Source organism: Schistocerca serialis, chromosome 11 (genome assembly GCF_023864345.2).
Source record: "Schistocerca serialis cubense isolate TAMUIC-IGC-003099 chromosome 11, iqSchSeri2.2, whole genome shotgun sequence".
NCBI lineage: Eukaryota > Metazoa > Arthropoda > Insecta > Orthoptera > Acrididae > Schistocerca > Schistocerca serialis.
Window position 1 is genome coordinate 153,713,794 of NC_064648.1, and position 23,985 is coordinate 153,737,778.

General features: G+C 43.4%; 1 protein-coding gene across 5 annotated transcripts in view; it reads left to right on the forward strand.

Annotated features, from left to right (window-relative positions):
* LOC126427016 (zinc finger protein 93-like) overlaps positions 1-23,985 on the forward strand; it is a 325,645-nt gene that overhangs the window by 199,050 nt on the left and 102,610 nt on the right. Inside the window, exon 1 of one of the 5 annotated variants that reach the window (XM_050089167.1) lies at positions 2,325-2,528. The exons of the other annotated variants lie outside the window; for them this stretch is intronic. The gene's annotated coding sequence lies outside the window, so the exon portion shown is untranslated. Of the gene's footprint in view, positions 1-2,324; positions 2,529-23,985 lie in introns of those variants that run through there. 5 annotated transcript variants of the gene reach the window in all.

Consider the following 23,985-nt stretch of genomic DNA (forward strand, 5'->3'; position numbering starts at 1 on the left):
AAAACGGCGGGAAAAAACAGGAGACACATGAACATAAAAGCACAAGAAGCCGTTCACACTCGATGATAATCCACACGACGAACTGTTGACACGACGCACAAACACTGAAGAAGACGATGGCACTGGTGAACAATGGAGTGTGACGGCGAAACTGAACACTAAACATGACGGCACACACGATACACTGATGGCGGTGATCTCCGGCGCGCGAATGTCCACTGAGCGTGTACGAGTCCGGGGACCTGCCAAGAGGGGAACAGGGGTGAGGTGGGGGAGAGGGGAGGAAAAAAGGATGCCAATGGCTTAGGAGACGGGGGCAGGAGGAGAAGGACAGGGGATGGGAGGCCCGGGGGACGAGGGGGGAGAAAAGGAGGAGGGAGGGAAAAGGGAAAGAAGGGAGGGAGGGTGCCCAGAGGAGTAAGTACAGGAGGAGGGAGGGAGGATCAAAGTTGGTAGGAGGGGTAGATGGAGGGGAGGAGGGCATCGTCAGGGAGAGGGAGCTGGCGGAAGCCACCTTGGGAGAGGGTAAGGAGGGTGGAGAGATGGAGACTGGGCGGGACGTGGGAATACAGGTGCGGCAGCCGGCGGGGATGGGAGAGGATCGGGGATACGAGCGGGTGAGGAGGATCAAGTTTACGGGAGGTGTACAGGATTCGTATCCTTTCAAGGAAAAGGAAGAAGTGGGGGAAGGGGATGAGATCATACAGGATCCGCGTGGGGGAGGGGAGACGGATGCGATAGGCGAGGCGGAGAGCATGGCGTTCAAGGATTTGGAGGGATTTATAAAAGGTAGGGGGAGCGGAGATCCATGCTGGATGGGCATAACAAAGGATAGGGCGGATGAGGGATTTATAGGTGTGGAGGACGGTGGAGGGGTCCAGACCCCACGTACGGTCGGAAAGGAGCTTGAGGAGATGGAGTCGGGAACGTGCCTTGGCTTGGATTGTCTGGAGATGGGGAGTCCAGGAGAGGCGACGGTCGAGGGTGACGCCAAGGTACTTAAGGGTGGGAGTGAGGGCGATGGCGACGGCCATAGACGGTGAGATAGAAATCAAGGAGGCGGAAGGAAGGGGTGGTTTTGCCTACAATGATCGCCTGGGTTTTGGAAGGATTGACCTTGAGCAACCACTGGTTGCACCAAGCAGTGAACCGGTCAAGATGGGATTGGAGAAGGCGTTGGGAGCGTTGCAGGGTGGGGGCAAGGGCAAGGAAGGCGGTGTCATCGGCAAACTGGAGAAGGTGGACGGGGGGTGACGGCGGCGGCATGTCCGCCGTGTGCAACAGGTACAGATGGGGGGAGAGGACAGAGCCTTGGGGCACACCGGCGGAGGGGAAAAAGGTGTAGGAATTGGTGTTATGGATGGTGACATAGGATGGACGGCGGGAGAGAAAGGAACCGATCAGACGGACGTAGTTAATGGGAAGGGCGAAGGTTTGGAGCTTGAAGAGGAGACCGGAATGCCATACGCGGTCATAAGCTCTTTCGAGGTCAAGAGAGACAAGCGCTTTCTTTGATCAAATATAAGTCCCTATTACACTATCAAATATCTTTGACAAAGATATTGGACAAAGAAATTTGATAGTGCAATACCGACCTAACTCTTGCCCAATTATTATTGGACTAATAAAGATATGTACATTGTAGGGCCTATGTTGTTAAACGTTGTGCTTGCTAATTAACTGCGGTACGTTGGATAATAAAGAGAAATGGATAATAAAGAAAAATAGATAAATTTAGTTTTAGTAAATTCACCTTCAATTACTACTTCGGAATACAACTAACGACCAGAGCGAAGTTGCCAATGGACACGGTGACTGTAAATGGGCACTGATGACAGTGACTGTAAAAGGGCAATACATTTACGGTCGCTTCCACCAGCTGCCGCGCCGAGTGTCTATTTAATTTGAGCGATTAGTACAATCTCTAAGAATCACTCCCATAGGACTCGAAAGGGCAAGATTACATTAATTACAGAGGCATCTAATCGTTCATTATTCCCAACGCCCTGTACGCTAATGTTTGTATGTTTATATGTAAAAATTCGCATACGGGGCGCGGGAAGAGTGTTTAGATGCCTCTGTGCACCGTATAATTAATGTAATGGGATGGGAAGAAACCCTAATAACTGGTACGATGGAAACTACCTTCTGCTATCCACTTTATAGTGGTTTGCAGAATATACATGTGCATGTAGCAGTATTAATTTCTCGTGGAGTCTACTTGAGAATCACAAATTGTTACACTATTAGATACTCGATATCGACATCGACTCATTATTGGTCCATTGTTTGCCGGCCATATTGACAGGGTTTGGCGGTGTTGTGTTTGGAAATTCGAAATCGATGTTGATAAATTGTCCGATGAAGTTGCGGATTTGATTTATTACACCCAAAGTGTAAAAATATATAGCTGCACAATTTTAAGCTGTGCACTCATTGATGTAGGAAGAATCGGATATTTGCTGACGAAGACTTTTGTTTCGGTTTACCTTTGAAAACATCGCACAGCTATTGATTTTAAGAATGAAGTGAGTCTTACCAGTTGATAATATTATTATTTATGCACATTTTTATATGATTTGCTATTGTTCACAGTAAGAGAATCAGCTGTAATGCGATCTCTTCGAATTCAGCACGAATTATGAGACGCTTTTGTGTCGATTTGATTACAGCTGTTCATTTTCCATTTTTAATCAGAAATTCTTAATTCCTACTTGTGTAATTCCTACAAGTGGAAGTGTTCATGCTGTAATCGCCGTTGTGTTGTTCGTACTACATATGAGAGTACTAAAATGCTGCGATTGGTATAAAAATTACAAATTGGGTTGTTATTTGCGTTATGCGTCTCTGGCTGTTTAGCGCCGCATTTCGGTCACGACGTTCCCGCATTACAATAGAAGAGGTAACTTACGCTATCTTTGACTGCAATTTTGCAACTTTCGTGGAAAATCTCTCCAATTCCTGGCCTACTATTTCATGAAGGAGTACTATTTCAAATTCGCGTATGTGCATGGAAATAGATTTTGTTCTTTACTGTTGCAGCACGTACACTTTGGTTGCACTGTAGGCGTAATGTAGTGTCGTACAATCGTCTTATATTCAGATACTGCTAAGTCTACAAACTGAAATTATCTGTTGACAAAATGTCGAAGTGACATTATTTTCCCAATACCATTTATCTATAGTTCCATTTCAAGGTGTAAATTGTGTGTCATTATTTTGGGGAAATATTTTTAATTTTCCATCATAATTTGGAATAAGTGTACAACCTCCTAAGTGTTTTACCTTTTCTTCCTTCTATTCCTCAGTAATGGTTTTGGGAGTCGTGGAAGTCATAAGAAAAGGTGTTGAAGGTACTGTCTGTCACATTGGCCAGTCTTCATGTCTCATTTAGTTCAGCATGAAATGAGCTGCAAGCACGTTTTGAGGAACTGAAAAGTTGACTCTGTACCACCTAAGATTTAATGTGTTGAATGAGAAATGACTAACATCTGTTAGCCTACTGCCAGTACATAAGAAATTGGAAAAGTTTTAGCTAATGCTTTGTATGCACATTGTACAAAGCAGATCTGTGTTTTATTTATTTCTCTGCAAATTACTTATTAATACTTTCAATAATTATAGGAAAAGCAATAATAATCAAGAATTTTGCTGAAGATTAGATTAGATTCAGTTTTCGTTACATGGACCCAAAACTGAGACGGTTCTAGTGGGTGTGGAACAGGTCAGAAAGTTTAACATAAAAAACACAGAACATTTGAATATAATATTTTTAAAAAACATGGTTGTGGCAATTAACTGATTAGAACATAGTTTTTAGATTAAATTAGATTTACTTTCATTCCAATTGATCCGTAGTGAGGAGGTCCTCCAGGATGTGGAACATGTCAGAAAAACAACAATACATGACAAATATTTACAACTAAAACAAATAAGCTAATGTACCATTCCACAGGTCCCAAGTGGAATGATCGTCGTTTTTTAATGAACACTAAGAGTCATTTTACAATTACTAATGCACTGAATTTAAAATAAAAAAGTTTTTTATTTATTTATAAGGTAATATATTGTATATTACCGAAGCCAGTGAAAGTATCACGACAACCGTTTATATATACTTCGTGTTGTCTAGTTTTATTATATTCCCATTGGTAACTTTTTTTTACCCACTGATATTTTCACGTTGTTAATATGTAGAATGTAGTTTATTCATCTCGTAACATAAGTTACAAATCAAAGATTTTTGTACTGGAGACACATCAAATTACTTTAGAAAAATAAAGATATAATAATCAACACATTTAAGCAGACCTATTTGAATTTTTAGATATGAACAACTTAACAAGAACATATGTAACACTAATGATCATTTTACAGCTTGCAATACAATTTCTACAATATATTTACAATTTATTATGCGATACATAATTTGTATTGTTTCTTTTCTGTTCAAATTGCTAAACTGTCCTGCATGAATTCTTCAATTGAATAATAACATTTCTACACTAGTCTCTTAAATAACAGTCTTTTTAATTGGTCAAACTCCGTATTTGACAGATTGGTGTTATTTATTTTATTGTAAATTTTTAATCCTGTGTACAATTGTTTAAGCATAAAGTTTGAAATTATCAGAAGTTCGAAACTGTGTCTCCGACGAGCACTGTATTGTGGTTGAAATGAAAATTGTCAAGTGAATTTTGACCTTACATATGAAAATAAAAATTTTGTAACGGTACAGAGAAGGAACTGTTAGTATTTTTAACTTTTTAAATAATGGGCGACATGATGTTCCTTTTTGGACTAAACGCATATGTTTCTTATGCTTCTCTTTTGAAGTGTAAGTAATCTCAGGCTGTTCACATAGAGCTTTCCCAAAAAATTATTCCGTATTGAATTATAGTTTCAAAGTAGCTGTGATAGATTATCTTCCTGGTGTCCATAAGGGTGGAAGCTAATAAGACATTAATTGCATAAGCCAGGCTGTTTTAGTTTGTTTGCTGTGAAGTCTACATGTGCCTTCCAATTTAAATTTGTGTCAAGATTTAGACCTAGAAATTTTACATGACTTGCTTCAGTCATTTCCTGATAGCCATGCACTATTTTTATGTGAAATGCTGATGATGTTTTAGCACTGAACTGCTCTAATTGTGTTTTTGTGACATTGAGTTTTAATCCATTTTGCTGAAAACATAATTGTAGGTTTCCCATTATATTTTCCACGGTATCATGAATTTGTTCTAAATTGTCATTTTCAATTAAAACAGAGTGAACATCAATGCTTAAAGGTAAATGATTTGTATTAAAAAACTAGAAACCTGCCTCAATTTGTGAAAAAATCACCTTATGTTAACCTAGGTTTCAGCGTAAATAACTCACAAGTTTTTTTCGTTTATAAATGTATAGCTATGGTGCTCTTTTAAGTATTGACAAAGGTCTTCTTAGGAACTTGTGGGTTCTATTGTTCTGAAGAAGGTGTAGTTATCTACGGCGAAACCTAGGTTAACACTAGGTGCTTTTTTCGCAATCGAGGTGGGTTTCTAGTTTTTAATATATTAACCAACGATTGCTGACATGCTGCGATGTTGAAGGTTTGTAAATTATTTGTGTACAGCAGAAAAAGATAAGGCCCTAAAATTGAGCCCTGCTGGATCCCTATAACAATCTGTTTTCTTTCAGACAAATAAGATTTGAACCACTGTAGTGCCCTGTCCACGATTTCTTACCTCTCTAACTTGTGTAGAAATAGTTAAGCGATTGACCGAGTCAAAAGCTTTGGTCAAATCACAAAAAATACCTGTGACCTTTTTACCCTTGTCTAAAGCAGAGCTTACCTTTTCAGTAAATTCCCTGATAGCATTTATTCTACTTTTCCCCATTTGAAATCAAAATTGATTTTTAACTAGGCCTATATGTCATTTTCTATACGAAAGTTTTGAGGTGTTTTGCAACAATCCTTTGTATCATCTTAGCAAAAACTGCCAGGAGGGAAATAGGGTGGTAATTTCCCATGTCATCTGGTGACCCATTCTTGGACAATGGTACTATTTCAGCATATTTTGATCCAGGAAATATCCTTCCTCAAATGACTGATTTATAATTTTAGCCAATGGATAAGAGATGACGTTATAAACAGCCTTGACTACAGTGGATGGAATTTCATTCCATCCAGCTGATTTCTTGTTTTTAGAAGACACTATAGCATCTTCTACACCTTTTGGGATAATTATTTTGAATGTTTTAAGGCATGCATTTTGTTTTATATATACAAAGTTGATATCTACCTTGTCCAGGTGGGCTGTGATATCTACTTCTGATTTTGCCACATTTATGAAAAAAATCTTTGAAACAGTTGACTTTTGAAAAGAATGTATAATTATATCATTTTAATTTGAACAATTTCTTCCCACTTGCCCTCATCTCGTGGTCGTGCGGTAGCGTTCTCGCTTCCCACGCCCGGGTTCCCGGGTTCGATTCCCGGCGGGGTCAGGGATTTTCTCTGCCTCGTGATGGCTGGGTGTTGTGTGACGTCCTTAGGTTAGTTAGGTTTAAGTAGTTCTAAGTTCTAGGGGACTGATGACCATAGATGTTAAGTCCCATAGTGCTCAGAGCCATTTGAACCATTCTTCCCACTTGTTGTTTACTCTCAACTCAGACTTGACGACATCCCAAATTACCTTTGGTTTATTTTCATGTTTACCAATATACATGTTGTTAGACAATTTTTTTGCTGCCTGTACAACTATTTTGAAAGTGCTCGCATATCTCTTTACATACCCCACAAAGTCAGCATTTTTGTTATGTTTTAACTCATTCGGAAGCTGTCTTTTCCTGGCACTAGACACTTTTATTCCCAGTGTAATCCAATTTATTTTATTGGCCACTTTTTGTCGCCAGGCTTGAGGGGGAAAAGTTTCGTTGAAAATATCTAGGAGACAGTTTAGGAATATTTTGAAATTTTTTTCACTTGACACACTGTTATCTAGAGCCAGTTTATTGTTCTTAGTTCGTTGGAAAATATATTTACATTCTCTTTACTAACTTTCCATTTAAAACATGTTTTCACATATTTTGGTTTCCCTATTTTTGGAAACTCTATGAGCAGTGCTGAATGATCTGATATGCTATATTCCTGTATGGCTGCTGATAGTTTGATAGTTGAAGTAGGCAAGATTTTATGACATTATGCTAATTGGCAACTTCACTGGCTAAAGCAGTTTTTTGTATTGTATTCTTCAAAACTTCCGATACCAGTAGTGATGTTTAAAGGACCAACGTTTTGTGGTTGTTACAGCCAATAGTCACACAAACCAGGCTACTGCATTGTTGTTTTGATAAAAATTTCAAATCTGTAAATTTCAGGAGCCATAGAGTCAATACTTAAGAAAGTAGCAGAAATACAGTAAGTACACCTACGGTATTTGTGAGTGGGACTGAAGAGGAATTTTTCATATATTTCTGCAGTACTCACAGGATTAACATGCTGGCAAAATGTAAAAACCCTCTTAATAAGTGAAGCAAGAAGTAGTAACAATGTAAATTGTTCAATAATGTCAAACACAGTTTTGGATAATGAATGAGATAAAATGTTGAGCATGTGTGATGTGAAACCTACTGTAAGTGCTGCATAATATAATAGTCATGAATGACACAACTTCGTTGCAGTTAGTGTATTACAAAAATAAATCAACAGTATCAAACTTGAAAGACAATATTCTATGCATACCTTACCCAAAGGCCTACGCACTCTCCTATGTTTCTCTTTAAAATGTACAAGTGTGATGTTGCCTACGTAACACATTGAGAAGTTCCAACACATACAATTACAAAATATGAATAACGAAGTCACTATTATTCCACTTTTGTACTTTGAAAAAAATAACAAATAAGAATTTAATTTCCCAGTTTTCTACAGTCATGGCAAAGACAGTGTTGTTTAGTTTTTTAACCAGTTGCTCTAATTTTAAAATGGAGTTAGTAGTGCATACTACATACTATCCTGCTTCATGTAATCAGTTATTTTGGTTTGCTTTTTACATTTAAGGTGTATGTACACATTCTGCGCTTGATGGTGTGTTCATTCTAATGCCTCGTTATTGCCGTTTGTATTACATTGTTCTTTGAAAATAAGTTTTTTTTGTGAAGTTTTCAGTGCACTGAATTTTCATCTTGCTGGCTTTGGATGTCAGCTACAGTTTCTTCTTCAGTTGCTGAGGCACGCACAGTCAGATTGTTGTCTACCTAGAGGTGTCCTCTGTTTCAAAAGTTGACAAAGGTGGACAAAATTCTTTCACTAATTCCACCACGGGAATGTCATCCTCACCTCCATCATCAGGTGTTCCTGAAAATGTGTCACCCTTGGTGTGGGATGGTGAAGAGAGTTCTCAGAATCCTGCATGTTTAAAACAATTGGCAATTGTCTTTTGAGTGACTTTTTTCTGCACTCTGATACCTTAAAATTGCACCAAGCACTTTGAAAACTATTTCTTTCGAAAAATTTTTTTTTACCACGTGGGAAAAATATATCTAAAAATAAAGATGATGTGACTTACCGAACGAAAGCGCTGGCACACAAACAAACACAAACACACACACAAAATTCAAGCTTTCGCAACAAACTGTTGCCTCATCAGGAAAGAGGGAAGGAAAGGGAAAGACGAAAGGATGTGGGTTTTAAGGGAGAGGGTAAGGAGTCAAACTGTTGCCTCATCAGGAAAGAGGGAAAGAAAGGGAAAGACGAAAGGATGTGGGTTTTAAGGGAGAGGGTAAGGAGTCATTCCAATCCCGGGAGCGGAAAGACTTACCTTAGGGGGAAAAAAGGATGGGTATACACTCGCACACACACACATATCCATCCACACATATACAGACACAAGCAGACATATTTAAAGACAAAGAGTTTGGGCAGAGATGTCAGTCGAGGCGGAAGTGCAGAGGCAAAGATGTTGTTGAATGGCAGGTGAGGTATGAGTGGCAGCAAATTGAAATTAGCGGAGATTGAGGCCTGGTGGGTAACGGGAAGAGAGGATATATTGAAGAGCAAGTTCCCATCTCCGGAGTTCGGATAGGTTGGTGTTGGTGGGAAGTATCCAGATAACCCGGACGGTGTAACACTGTGCCAAGATGTGCCGGCCGTGCACCAAGGCATGTTTAGCCACAGGGTGATCCTCATTACCAACAAACACTGTCTGCCTGTGTCCATTCATGCGAATGGACAGTTTGTTGCTGGTCATTCCCACATAGAATGCATCACAGTGTAGGCAGGTCAGTTGGTAAATCATGTGGGTGCTTTCACACGTGGCTCTGCCTTTGATCATGTACACCTTCCGGGTTACAGGACTGGAGTAGGTGGTGATGGGAAGGTGCGTGGGACAGGTTTTACACCGGGGGCGGTTACAAGGGTAGGAGCCAGAGGGTAGGGAAGGTGGTTTGGGGATTTCATAGGGATGAACTAACAGGTTACGAAGGTTAGGTGGACGGCGGAAAGACACTCTTGGTGGAGTGGGGAGGATTTCATGAAGGATGGATCTCGTTTCAGGGCAGGATTTGAGGAAGTCGTATCCCTCCTGGAGAGCCACATTCAGAGTCTGGTCCAGTCCCGGAAAGTATCCTGTCACAAGTGGGGCACTTTTGTGGTTCTTCTGTGGGAGGTTCTGGGTTTGAGAGGATGAGGAAGTGGCTCTGGTTATTTGCTTCTGTACCAGGTCGGGAGGGTAGTTACGGGATGCGAAAGCTGTTGTCAGGTTGTTGGTGTAATGGTTCAGGGATTCCGGACTGGAGCAGTAGCCCTTGACAAATATTCGGGGTGCCAAATGTGTTACTACATTCTACAAACAGAGGATGAGAATTTGGACCTAATAAACAATGCGAGCACATTGCTGTGCCTGAGTGCTTTATGTGAGCCATCATATGTTACATAGATGGTGTTTTTGCTGATTTTGTTGTAATGCTTAAGTTGTAGATGTCGTTTGGTTCTTATTAGTGGTACCTTAGAAATGCAAACCTCAGTAAAAAGATGGTACTTAGCAATGTGCTAGTTAGTAGGACTTCTTCCTGTTCCATTTGTGTATAGAGCATTGGAAGAATGACTTTCAATGCTCTGTGCACACTTTATTGGGCTTGAATCTTGCTTTAATGACCTCTACAGGAGCAAGGCTCGTTCTGGAAACTTTGTTCGTTGGCTTTTGTAGGATAGTTGGTCTCTCCCTTCAAGAGTTTGGTTTTTTCAGCAGCTCTTTGATGCTCTCCTACACATCAAACACTGCTTCAAACATTTGAATTGCATTTCTTTGAATACGTTCTGTATCCCATGGTATTCCTGTTTGCTGCTGAGATGTCTCATGGTGTTACCTCGTGTTGTGCACTTCAGGCACGATCTGTCACCCCGAATACGTGTATATCGTAGTTCTCAAAGTTAATTACTTCCGTGGCCCTGCTGTGCAGTGCCGCACGACCGTTGTCTCAGACTTCTTTGTTTTGTTGCAATGCACGGTTGCTGGAAGAGTGCTGTAATCAATCTCCAAGTTACTAAATGTTGTAAACAACTTATTGGTAATTTGATACACAGCTTCAGTTATAATGATGGGTGACAGATCTTGTAGCTCGTGGCAGAATGTTTAAAACCGGCATGTGTCCCACTATGACATTAGTGATTGAAAGTCAGTAAGCTACTGTTCCGAAAACAATTTTATACATTTCTGCTTGTTTACTCTGCGACAAAAGTCATGGGATAGCTGTGTGCACATATACAGATGGTGGTAGTGTTGTGTTGTCATCGGCAGCAGCTGATACTCGTATCCGAGTTTTCATTTCTCTCCTGAGATTTCCTTTGTTATGGTTCAGGTGTGGAAGTGTCGTTGATGTCTTAGCAATCCAATCCTAGCGTGGAACAGGCGGCACAGACATTACAGCTGACGGAAGGTGGAGGACGTGGCTGAGCCTGGAGGAGTTTACGTCTCCGGTATTTGTCATTCTCCATTCTTCGACGTTCCGGCTCAGAGTTTTGAAGAGCATTTGAGGTAACTAGCGCCAGCGACTTCGATCTTCTGCTATTATGGACCAGTTACTCGGATCGATGTTCAAGTTTTTCAGATTTTTCTTGTACTAATCCTTACAACGCTCGAGAGGGGCAACTCGTGGCCTTTTACCTGTGCTCACTTCGCTGTACGGCATTTGGCATGGAAGTCTGTCATTTTCCATCCGCCGGACGTGTCCGACCCGTCTGAGTTGATGCCCAGTGATAAGAGCTTCCGTGCTATACATTTTTGCTTTCTCAAGAACACCCGTGTTGGATATGAAGTCATCCCATTTCAGGTTCAGGATATATGTTAGCTTCTGTTAGTTGAAGCGTTCTAGTTTCTTCAGATCACAGCAATATAACATCCACGTTTTGCAACCGTATAGCAGGGTGGAAATGACTACAGCTTTGTACACCGTCAGTTTGGTGTACAGTGTTAGGTCTTTATCCGGGAAGACACGCTTTGTAAGACGTCCAAATGCTACGTGGGCAGCACGTAATCTATTCTCGACATCTTTTCCTGATGAGCAGTTAGATGACAGTATGCATCCTAGGTAGAGGAAATGGTCCTCTTGTTCCAAGGGTGTATCATAAATGGATATGCTGAAATCAGGAACGGAGGAGCCAGGACTTGGCTGCGCCATCACCTTCGACTTTGGAATATTGACGGAGAGACCAAATTGTTCGTACGCCCTGCTGAAGGAATCGACTGACAGCTGCAACTCTGCAGGTGAATGAGCTGGAGAAGCACTGTCATCAGCATACTGCAGCTCTGTCACACGAGTGGTGCTGGTGAACCTTTTCGAATGGAGTCCGGACCGGTCGAACAATCCTCCATCGAACATGTACTTTAGTTCTATTCCTGCACTGTTTACGGATGTCTCGTAAAGCATAGCTGCCAGATACGATGCAAATAATGTCGGTGCGAGAACGCATCCTTGTTTAAGCCCACTTGTTATTGGGAATTCACCAGTTGTTTCATTCTGGCAGAGGACCTGTCCAGTCATATCACTGTGGAGAGCTTCAATCAAGTGTTGTGTACTCGAGATATAAAAGGGGTAGGAACTGTCATTTGTACTCAGGTGATTCATGTAAAAAGGTTTACAGTGTGATTACGGCTGCAGAATGGGAAGTAACAGAGTTTTCATGCAATGATGGCTGGAGCTAGACGCATAGACATTCTGTTTGGAAATTGTTAGGGAATTAAACATTCTGCAATCCACAGTGTCAAGAGCGTTCTGAGAATACCAGATTTCAGGCGTTACCTCTCCTGACGGACCACATAGTGGCTGACAACCTTCTCCTAACGACTGAGAGCAGATCGTTTGCATAGAGTTGTCAGTGCTGACAGACAAGCAACACTGTGTGAAATACCCACAGTAGCCAGTGTGGTACGTGTGATGAACGTATCCATTAGGGCAGTGTGGCGCAATTTGGTGTTAATGGGATAGGGCAGCAAATGACTGAGGCAAGTGCCTCTGCTAACAGCACGACATTGCCTGCAGAGCCTCTCCTCAGCTTGTGACCGTATCAGTTGAAACCTAGATGACTGGGAAACTGTGGCCTTATCTAATGAGTCCTGATTTCAGTTGGTAAGAGCTGATGGTAACTTTCGAGTGTAACAAAGCCAAGTTATCAATGATGCACTGTGCAAACTGGTGGTGGCTCCTTAATGATGTGAGTTGTGTTTACATGAAATGGATTGGGTCTTCTGGTCCAACTGAACTAATCATTGTCCGGAAATGGTTATGTTCAGTTACGTGAAGATCATTTGTAGCCATTCGTGCACTTCCTGCTCCCAGATAACAATGCACTATATCACCAGGGGCCACAGTTGTTCGCTATAGGTTTGCGGAACAGTCTGGACAGTTTGAGGGAATGATTTAGCCACCCGTGTCGTCTGACGTGAATCCCATTGAATGTTTACGTGAGATAATAGAGAGCTCAGTGTGTACACATAATCCTGCACTGGCAACACTTTTGCAATTATGGACAGCTGCAGAGGCAGCATTGCCCATTATTTTTGCAGGGGACTTCCAATGACTTGTTGAGCTCACTCCAAGTTGAGTTGCTGCTCTGTTCCAGGAAAAATAAGGTCCAATGCGATATATGACTTTTGCAACCTAGATCTACATTCTCGAGCACACTTCTCTGTCCCTCAAGTTCCAAGGCACCGTCAAGCCACAGTATCCAAAGAACAAGCGCTCCACCACAGCAGATGGAGAGTTTTATTTGCAATCGCACCCTGCTGATCTACGGGGCTGTCGTGGCGTACACTTTATTTCTCTACATTCGGACATTTATCCTTTTAACAACTACCTAAACTAAGTTTTCAGGTCTCACGAACATCTGTTGTCGGCGTTGAGAGAATAAAAGTGGAGGAGGTTATTCTGTGGGATCCCACATTATGCTGCACTACAGATTCTGCGCACTTGTGTTATATCCTAGGAGTGTTTTGAAAGGAATCTCCTTTGACAACTTGCTTTACTTGTTGCCGAGTCTATGTGATAGTTCAGTTTCATTTCCCGACAAATTGTACACAAAAACGTTGTATAAGTTGACTCGTTCCAGTGGCGACTCGTGCATTTTTTTGTCGTATGACACTACATTAGTGATGGGCAAACTCATTCATCCTTGGGAACTAGTTCACTGGTGATCGCTCTTTTTTGGGAACTCTTCATTTTTACTCATTCACCTTTCATTTGTGCTTGGTATATGGTTCTTATGAAAAATTGAAAATTATTGGTATAGGTGATTGAAGATGGAAGGCGCCAAGAGGGCACTTGTCTCCACCCTGGAGTACAGAGTTTTTATTCCTAACAGAATTCTCACACACTTGTTATTTTCGTGATTCTCTGAAACCTCTCATGTAGCCAACTATAGCATTATGTGGCTGATCGCAGTGCAATAATGTTAAGGTGGCGCACGGAAAACCGTCCCCGAGTACAGACAGCTCGCCAATTACGCAGGATTTGTTGAACTCTACGAGCAGCATAGATAAACATGTAATAATTAGGCAGTGAATAAATAACAAAGAAGCTAATGCAAACAACATCTTCGAAACAATAGATGATGATTGGTAGGCGAAAATGAACAGACTAGTACTCGGGGACAATTTTTCCTGTGCCACCCTGTACCACTGAAATAATATTGTAGAAGTTATACTATTCTCTTTACAAAATGTGACACCAGACACTCGATTATGGAAAGTGAACTTCATTTGGTTCTAAGTCAGTCTACCTTCCATAACAATGAACGTGCTCTTTTACCTTGGATCAAAACAAGACGGAAAATGGCCACTTGTGTGTGCCGTGCCAACTTCCTCTGCATGTGTAATAACAAAAAAATCTTGCCTTTTTACAAGTATTTCTTCTGTTGTTTATCAAAATAGTGAAGTAAGCTGATATGCCATTTTGTTACCTGAAAAGATGCATTACATACCATGTAATTTACATAATTATTAAATACATTTTAATTACCAGTCATGGACGCTGAATAGAATATGAAAAGAACCAGAAGTTCAAAGTTCAAAAAAAGGTTTGAAACAAATCTAGAAGGGCTTGCGCAGCGAACAGAACAAACAACAACTCGATACTGAGCTAACTATGAGCAGTCGGCATTGAAACTACGACGAGTGGCCATGCGAAGAAGGACGAGTCCAGCCGAGCGAGACTGAGACAGATGGGAACGGGACCAAGGCTGGAATGAGACCAGCCGGCGGAAACGAGACCGACTGTTTCTCATTCCCGAGAACTATAAGTAGAAAGCTGCGACTGAGACTGCTGGGAACGGGACCGAGGCTGGAAAGAGACTGGCCGACGTGCTGCTGCGGGAACGAGACCAACCATTTCCCGTTCCCGGAAACTATAAACAGAAAGTCACGACCAAAGTGAACTACGAAAGACCATTCCTTTGAACTTGTTCATCACTCGTTCCATTCATCTTGATGAGCCATTCCATTGAACCCAGCCCAACACAAGAAGTGAAAGGGAGGAAGAAAAGTGTGCTACACACCCAGGCCCGTGAATTCGTGTGGTCTGTGAGGGATTACTTTGAGAAAGAAAAGGACAAAGGTGGGCCCTTAATTCCTGTTGTTCAGGTTGTGAAGAGAACTGCAGCAGCATTGAAAATAAGTAAGAACACTGTTGTAAAGATAGGGAAAGAACAGTATAGTGTAGATTGTGATGAGAGTGGCACAACAAAGCTGCACACACCAGGAAAGAAGCGACCGAGAAATAAGCAGGTGACAGCTTTGGACGATTTTCAGAAAGACACTATTCGTCGTCATATATACAGCTATCATAAGAGAAGGGAACATCCCACTCTATCTAAGTTACTGGTGTCGCTTCAGAAAGACGATCTTTTTAAAGGGAGCAAATTTTCATTGCGTACAGTGTTGAAAGACATAGGCTTCAGCTATTCACTGTTTAACGGACACAAAATATTAATGGAAAGGACAGATGTAGTTGCATGGCGGTGCAGCTTTCTGCGCAGGATCATGGGTGTGGAATTCGAAAGTATAGTGTGGTTAGATGAAACTTGGGTCAATGCCAGCCATTCTTTACGTAGAGGCTGGAATGATGGAACGCCCGAAGGGACAATGGCAGTGCCTGTTGGCAAAGGAGGGCGTATTATTGTCTTACATGCAGGAACATCGAAAGGTTTTGTGCCAAACTGCTTGAAAATGTTTCGGTCAAAAAAGACGGGAGATTACCATGAAGAAATGAACAGTGCAGTATTTCAAGAATGGTTCAAGACATCGCTTATGACGAATCTGACAAGTCCATCAGTGATTGTTATGGACAATGCACCTTATGATTCCGTTGTTCACAATAAGGCACAAACCTTGGCAACAAAAAAGGACGATATCATTCAGTGGTTGAAACGGCGAAAAGTAGATTTCAGAGAAGATTTAAGGAAGGCGGAACTGCTCGAAATTGTGGCACAAAAGAAACCCCAATTTCCAACATATGTAATTGACGAGATTGCTAAAAGGCACGGGCATGAAATCGTTCGGCTTCCTCCATACCACTGTCACTTCAATGCAATTGAAGGAGTGTGGGCGCAGATAAAAAATTACATTGCTGCAAACAATAAAAAATTCACGATCTCTGAAGTGGAAACTCTCCTTCCCGCAGCTATCAATAAAGTGACAAGCGAGACGTGGCTAAAATTGTAAACAGCACTGCAAGTGCCATCAGAGAGGCAGCCAAAACCGAAGGGGTTGTGGAAGAATGCATCGAAAATTTAATTATACATCTGGCAGAGAGCAGTGATAGTTGGAGTAGTGCTGAGGAACACAATGTCAAATCAGATTCTGACAGTGATGTGAGTGGTGTTTTTCCATTACAGTAACTACAACGTATTCAGGAATGTAAGGAGGGAGTTTGCTATCGATCTACAACCAGATCATCATATTGTGAGTACTTTCTTCAGATTATAACTCTTAATACACTGACCAATTATTCTGTAGCTTGTAGTAGAACAAATTAATAATGCTAATACTTAACAATGGAAACCAAAACTGCTAATGTTCAAGAACTTGCGAAAATAGTTTTCAATTCAGTTGTGAAGTTTAACAAATAACTTTATTATGTTTCAGCATCTTAGATACTTGTACTAAATAGCTCTTATCAGTTTTCGAGTTAATATATTTCAAGCATCAACTTTAAATAAATTCACGCGTACCAATACGACTTGTATTTTGTCTCGCTTTTATTTCTGCTGCTAGAGAATGCGTGTAGCAGACAGGGCGCCGCGTGCTGTGAGCCACGTTCGGCAACAGCGCCGTCTGCCCGCCGGAATTGTCAGTACCAATCACTCGTCTCACGGCCTATAATAAGTCACAGCTGCAAAATACTAACGCGCGAATTCTTTACAGACGAATGGAAAAACTGATAGAAGCCGACCTCGGGGAAGATCAGTTTGGATTCCGTAGAAATGTTGGAACACGTGAGGCGATACTGACCCTACGACTTATCTTAGAAGAAAGATTAAGGAAAGGCAAACCTACGTTTCAACATTTGTAGACTTAGAGAAAGCTTTTGACAATGTTGATTGGAATACTCTCTTTCAAATTCTGAAGGTGTCAGATGTAAAATACAGAGAGTGAAAGGCTATTTACAATTTGTACAGAAACCAGATGGCAGTTATAAGAGTCGAGGGACACGAAAGGGAAGCAGTGGTTGGGAAGGGAGTGAGACAGGGTTGTAGCCTATCCCTGATGTTATTCAATCTGTATATTGAACAAGCAATAAAGGAAACAAAAGAAAATTTCAGAGTAGGTATGAAAATCCATGGAGAAGAAATAAAAACTTTGAGGTTCGCCGATGATATTGTAATTCTGTCAGAGACAGCAAAGGACTTGGAAGAGCAGTTGAACGGAATGTACAGTGTCTTGAAAGGAGGATATAAGATGAACATCAACAAAAGCAAAACGAGGATAATGGAATGTAGTTGAATTAAGTCGGGTGATTCTGGGGGATTAGATTAGGAAATGAGACACTTAAAGTAGTAAAGGAGTTTTGCTATTTGGGGAGCAAAATAACTGATGATGGTCGAAGTGGAGAGGATATCAAATGTAGACTGGCAATGGCAAGGAAAGCATTTCTGAAGAAGAAAAATCTATTAACATCGAGTATAGATTTAAATGTCAGGAAGTCGTTTCTGAAAGTATTTGTATGGAGTGTAGCCATGTATGGAAGTGAAACGTGGACGATAAATAGCTTAGACAAGAAGAGAATAGAAGCTTTCAAAATGTGGTGCTACAGAAGAATGCTGAAGATTAGATGGGTAGATCGCATAACTAATGAGGAGGTATTGAATAGAATTGGGGAGAAGAGGAGCTTGTGGCACAACTTGACTAGAAGAAGGGATCGTTTGGTAGGACATGTTCTGAGACATGGAGGGATCACCAATTTAGTATTGGAGGGAAGCGTGGAGGGTAAAAATCGTAGAGGGAGACCAAGAGATGAATACATTAAGCAGATTCAGAAGGATGTAGGCTGCAGTAGGTACTGGGAGATGAAGAAGCTTGCACAGGATAGAGTAGCATGGAGAGCTGCATCAAACCAGTCTCAGGACTGAAGACCACAACAACAACAACAACAACATTGCACTCAAAAATTCTTAAGTAGCCTACTGATATTTTATAAAAGATTGTTCATCAAGAGTGTGTAATTAAAAAAGAATAAAAGTTTTTTCTGTGTTTTTTGTGTTTAATGCTTCACGGAAATGCTTACAGAACGTGCACCTTGGTTTAAAATTTTGATTCCGCCAGGATTCGAACCCAGGCCCTTACATGTCAAACAAGGAGTCTACTACATAGCCACATTGCTTATGCCTCTGTGCATGCAGCAATTATTCTAATGTTCTCCTCACGATACCTGTGTGAGCAATATGTAGGGGCTTGTAGTATATCCCTAGAGTAATCATTTAAAGTTGGTTGTTTAAACTTTATTTATAGACTTTCTCGGGATAGTTTACGTCTGTCTGAAGAGTCTGCCATTTCAGTTCCTTCAGTATCTCTGCGACACTCTCCTCTGGATTAATAAAACCTGTGACCATTCATGCTGCCCTTCTCTGTATACATTAATTATTCCCGGTTAGTCCTATTTGGTATGGGTTCCGCATACTTGAGCAATATTCTAGGATGTGTTGCATGAGTGATTTGTAAACACTCTTTAGTAGACTGATTGCACTTCCCCAGTATTATATCAATAAACAGAAGTCTACCACCTGCTTTATCCACGACTGAACCCCCATGCGGGTCCAGGTTTAGAATATTCCCGAGGTATTCCTGGCCGTCGTAAGAGGCGACTAAAAGGAGTCTCTCACGTTTCAGCCTTTATGTGATTGTCCCCTGTAGGGTTTGACCTCCATTTTTCAAAATTTTCCCGAAGAGGGAGCCAATTGGGGAAGGGTGCCTTACATTGTGCATAGTCTCCATGCACTGAGACCTCTCGCATCGTTTGTCGACGCGGATCTGCACTTCTGTTCATTCTCCAAGTGTTGGGTGTGGTCACCCTCCTGGGTGCGTTTTCCTCCATCCTCTGAGCAGTATCACTTTCTGCGCTGTTGACAATAATGGACTTCTTAGCTCGTTTGCACCTGATATCCAGCGTCTAGCGTCTGCTGTGGTGGGGTCACCATGTACCCTGTTGGTTGTAGCCCCCTGACTACACAGGGATTGCTCTGCTGATGCCTGCACCATTAACTCCCCACGTATGCCAAGGAGTAGATGCCCGTCACCCTGGGGCATCGGGTTTCCCAGCAATTGCCATCCTAACAGGGTGGCCTTTGCTACAGCTGGGTGTGGGAAGGGCGGTGGTCAAACACAAGCAGTGTGTAAACGATCAAGGTCTAAATTCAGTGCTAACAAATATGACTCCAAATCATTCCCTCCCCCTCTCCCCAGCCACACCATGGGAGGAATGCCAGGCTAAGGATGGCAGTGAAGATTATTCATCCTGGTACATTGTATGTATGAGACTTGATGGGGAATCTTTCTTCTCAGTGAAAGTTTTTTGTGGAGCATTTAGAGGACAAGTTGGGGAGGTGGAAGGCTTGTCCAAAATGTGGTCAGGGTCGGTCTTGATCAAAACAGCATCCTCTGCCCATTCAAGGGCACTACTCGCCTGTGACAAACTGGGGGATGTTTCTGTTTCCATCACACCCCATAAGAGCTTAAATATGGTGCAGAGTATCATATTTCACAGGGACCTTCTTTTGCTGTGCGCCAGTTTAGAGTGGCGAGGTGTCTATTTCATCTGGTACGTCCACCAGGGTCCGAGGGAAATCGGGTTGCCACCAGTGCCTTCATCTTGGCCTTCTAGGGTGACACATTACCCGAGAAGGTCAAGGCGATGGTCTACCACTGTGATGTAAAGCTGTATGTCCCTCCCCCGATGTGGTGCTTTAAGTGCCGGAAGTTCGGCCATATGTCTTCCCACTGTACTTCCAGCGTCACCTGTCAGGATTGTGGATGTCCTTCACATCCCAATACTCCCTGTGCCCCACCTCCCATCTGTGTCAGCTGCAGAGAGCACCATTCGCCTTGCAGGCCAGACTGCAGGATTCTCCAGAAAGAAAGAAAAATAATGGAATACAAGACCCTGGACCAACTGACCTACACTGAGGCTACATCCTGTGCGTATGATGTCAACCTATGCTGCTGCTATGACAACGGTTGTACCATCTTCCGTTCTGCCGGGTACAGTTGGCTCTCAGAGCTGTCAGACTCCACCTGCCCCCTTGGTGGTGGGGGGCACTTCCCTCACTGTTGCTCCTGCACAACCTACTTCAGGAGCCCCCCCCCCCCCCCCCCCCCAAACCATCGGGGACGTCAGTCACCACTTCTCAACCTAGGAAGCGTAAGTCGTCTTCGGCTCCTCTCTCCAGGAAGGAGGTTTCCCTTGGATCACTCCCTTCCCAGGTTCTTACCAGTGGCAAAGCTGCCAGCTGCCAGTGGCTGAAGCAACCACAGGTAGCTGGTCGTAGGGCTTCACGGTCCTCCTCAGTCCCTGAGACTGAATCAGTGAAGCCCTCCCAGCAGGACAAACCTAAGGAGCAGGGAGAGAAACCTAAAAAGAAAAAGATCTCCAAGAATCAAGGCACCGTGGTGGTACCCACACCACCACTACCTACAAGCTGTGTGTCTGAGGATGAGGTGCAGATTCTGGCATCCACTGAGGACCTAGATCTCACTGGGCCCTCAGACACAATGGATGTCGATCCCACAGGTACTCATCCGGTGGCATCAGGTGACCCTGAGGCGTAGACTGCCTCGTTGACTGTTTTGTGCCTACCCAGTCTCACGATCGTGTAATTCTCCAGTGGAATTGCGGTGGTTTTTTCCACCACCTGGCTGAGCTACGGCAACTGATAAGCTTTCTGCAATGCCCTCCAGGAAACTTGGTTCCCGGCAATGTGGACCCCTGCCCTCCGCAAGCTGTAAGGGATATTACAGGAACCGTGGCGACTATAATAAGAGTGTCAGGTGGAGTTTGCGTCTATGTCCTGAACTCAGTATGTAGTGAACCTGTGCCCCTTCAAACCCCTCTTGAAGCTGTGGCTGTCAGGATAAGTACGACACGGGAAATAACTGTCTGCAATGTATATCTTCCTCCAGGTGGTGCAGTACCCCTGAATGTATTGGCTGCACTGATTGATCAACTCCCTAAACCTTTTCTACTTTTGGGAGATTTTAACGCCCATAACCCCTTATGGGGTGGCGCCTTGCTTACTGGATGAGGTAGCGAGGTCGAAAATTTACTGTCACAACTTGACTTCTGCCTCTTAAATACAGGTGCCCCCACACATTTCAGTGTGGCAGATGGCACATATTCAGCCATTGATCTCTCAGTTTGCAGTCCTGACCTTCTCCCATCTATCCATTGGAGAGCACATGATGACCTGTGTGGTAGTTTCCACTTCCCCATCTTCCTGTCACTCCCCCAGCGTCATGCCCACAGACGCCTACCCAGATGGGCAGACTGAGAAGCCTTCACCTCTGTTGTCACCACTGAATCTCCCCCACATTGTGCCATAGATGTTGTCGTTGAGCAGGTCACTACAATGATCGTTCCTGCGGCGAGAAACGCGGTCCCTCATTGTTTAGGGTGCCCCCGGCGAAACACAGTCCCTCGGTGGGCGCTGGAAGTTGCTGAGGCAATTAAAGAGTGTAGGCGAGCTCTATAGCAAAGTAAGCACCTAATAGCCTTTAAGTGGCTCCGTGCTCACGTTCACCTGCTTATAAAATGATGGAAACAGGAGTGTTGGGAGAGGTACGTTTTGACCATTGGGTGTCGTACGTCACCTTTCCAAGTCTGGACAAAGATCAGGCATCTTTTTGGGTACCGGACCCCGACAGGTGTCCCTGGCATTAGCATCAATGGTGTGTTACCTACCGGCGTAAACACAATTGCCGAGCACTTTGCTGAGCACTATGCTTGAGCCTCTGTGTCGGAGAACTACCCCCCAGCCCTTCGCACCCTCAAATGGTGCCTGGAAATGAAAGTCCTCGTGTTCACTACACACCACAGTGAACCCTATAACGCCCCATTTACAGAGTGGGAGCTCCTCAGTGCCCTTGCACATTGCCCCGACACAGATCCTGGACCAGATCGGATCTACAATTAGACGATTAAATATCTCTCGTCTGACTGCAAGTGACATCTTCTCATCATCTTTATCTTGATCTGGTGTGATGCCAAATTTCCATCGCTGTGGCACTATCATTTCGGTGCTCAAACTCAGTCTAAATCCACTTGACGTGGATAGCTACCGGCCTATCAGGCCCCACAATTTCTTTGTAAACTGCTGGAACGTACGAGGTGTCGGCGGTTGGGTCGGGTTCTGGAGTCGTGTAGCCTAGTGGCTCCGTGTCAGGGCAGCTTCTGCCAGGGTAGCTCTACCACTGATAATCTTGTGTCCTTCGAGTCTGCCATCCAAACAGCCTTTTTCAGATGCTAACGTCTGGTTGCCATCTTTTTTGAGCATGCGACATGACCTGGTGACATCATATGCTGGCCACATTGTAGGAGTGAGGTCTCCGGGTCCTGCTCCCGATTTTTATCCAAAATTTCCTGTCGCTCCATATTTTCTGTTCCAAGTCGGTGCCTCAACCGGTTCCCTCCATATTCAGGAGAATGGCATTCCACAGGGCTCCGTATTGAGTGTGTCTCTATTTTTAGTGGCTATTAACGGTCTACAGAAGCTGTCGGGCCGTCGGTCTCACCTTCTCCGCATGCGGATGATTTCTGCCTTTTGTACTGCTTCTCCAGTACTGGTGTTGCTGAGCTTCACCCACAGGGAGACATTCACAAGGTGCAGTCATGGGCTCTAGACCACGGCTTTCAGTTTTCAGTCGTGTGTTATGCACTTCCGTTGGTGTCGTACCATTCATCTGGAACCAGAACTTTATCTTAATGGTGATCTACTCACTGTAGTGGAGACGTATCGATTCTTAGGACTGATTTTCGACACCCGATTGAATTGTCTACCTCGCCTTTGTCAGCTTAAGCGTAAGTGCTGGCAGCATCTCAGTGCCCTCTGCTGCTTGAGCAACACCAACTGGGGTGCAGATCACTCTACACTGCTGCAGCTATACAGAGCCCTTGTTCAATCCCGCCTCGACTATGGGAGTCTGGTTTACGTTCGGCGGCACCCTCAGTATTGCGTTTACTCGACCCAGTGCACCACTGTGGCATTCGCCTAGCGACGGGAGCTTTTACAACGAGTCCGCTGACCAGTGTCCTGCTGGAGGCTGGAGTCCCTCCATTGAAGATTAGGCGTGAACAGCTGCTCACCCGTTATGTTGCATACGTTCGTAGTTCTCCTGAGCATCCGAATTACCGTCTCCTTTTCCCAACCACGGCGGTTCATCTCCCACATCAGCATCCCAGGTCAGGACTTATAATTGCGGTTCACATCCGGTCCCTTCTGTCTGAACTGGAGTCCTTCCTGTTAACCACTTCTCCTCGAGGTCCATTCACGTACACCTCCACAGTGTACACGTAGGCCTCAGATTCTTCTGGACCTTTCGCACGGCCCTAAGGGCTGTGTTAACACTGCGGCTCTCCGCTATCACTTCCTCTTGGTTCTTGCCACGTACTGTGGCCTTGAAGTGGTTTACACCGAGTGGCTGATGGTCACATAGGCTTTGTGTATGTTCGTGGAGGACATATTGAACAGCACTCCTTGCCAGATGGCTGCAGTGTTTTCACTGCAGAGCTGGTGGCCATATCTCGTGCTCTCGAGCACATCCGCTCGTGCTCTGGGGAGTCATTTCTCTTGTGTACTGACTACTCGAGCAGCCTGCAAGCTATCGACCAGTGCTTCCCTCACCATCCTTTGGTAGTGTCCATTCAGGAGTCCATCTATGCGCTCGAATGGTCCTGTCATTCAGTGGTGTTTGTGTAGACTCCAGTACATGTCGGAATCCCAGGCAACGAACTTGCCGACAGGCTGGC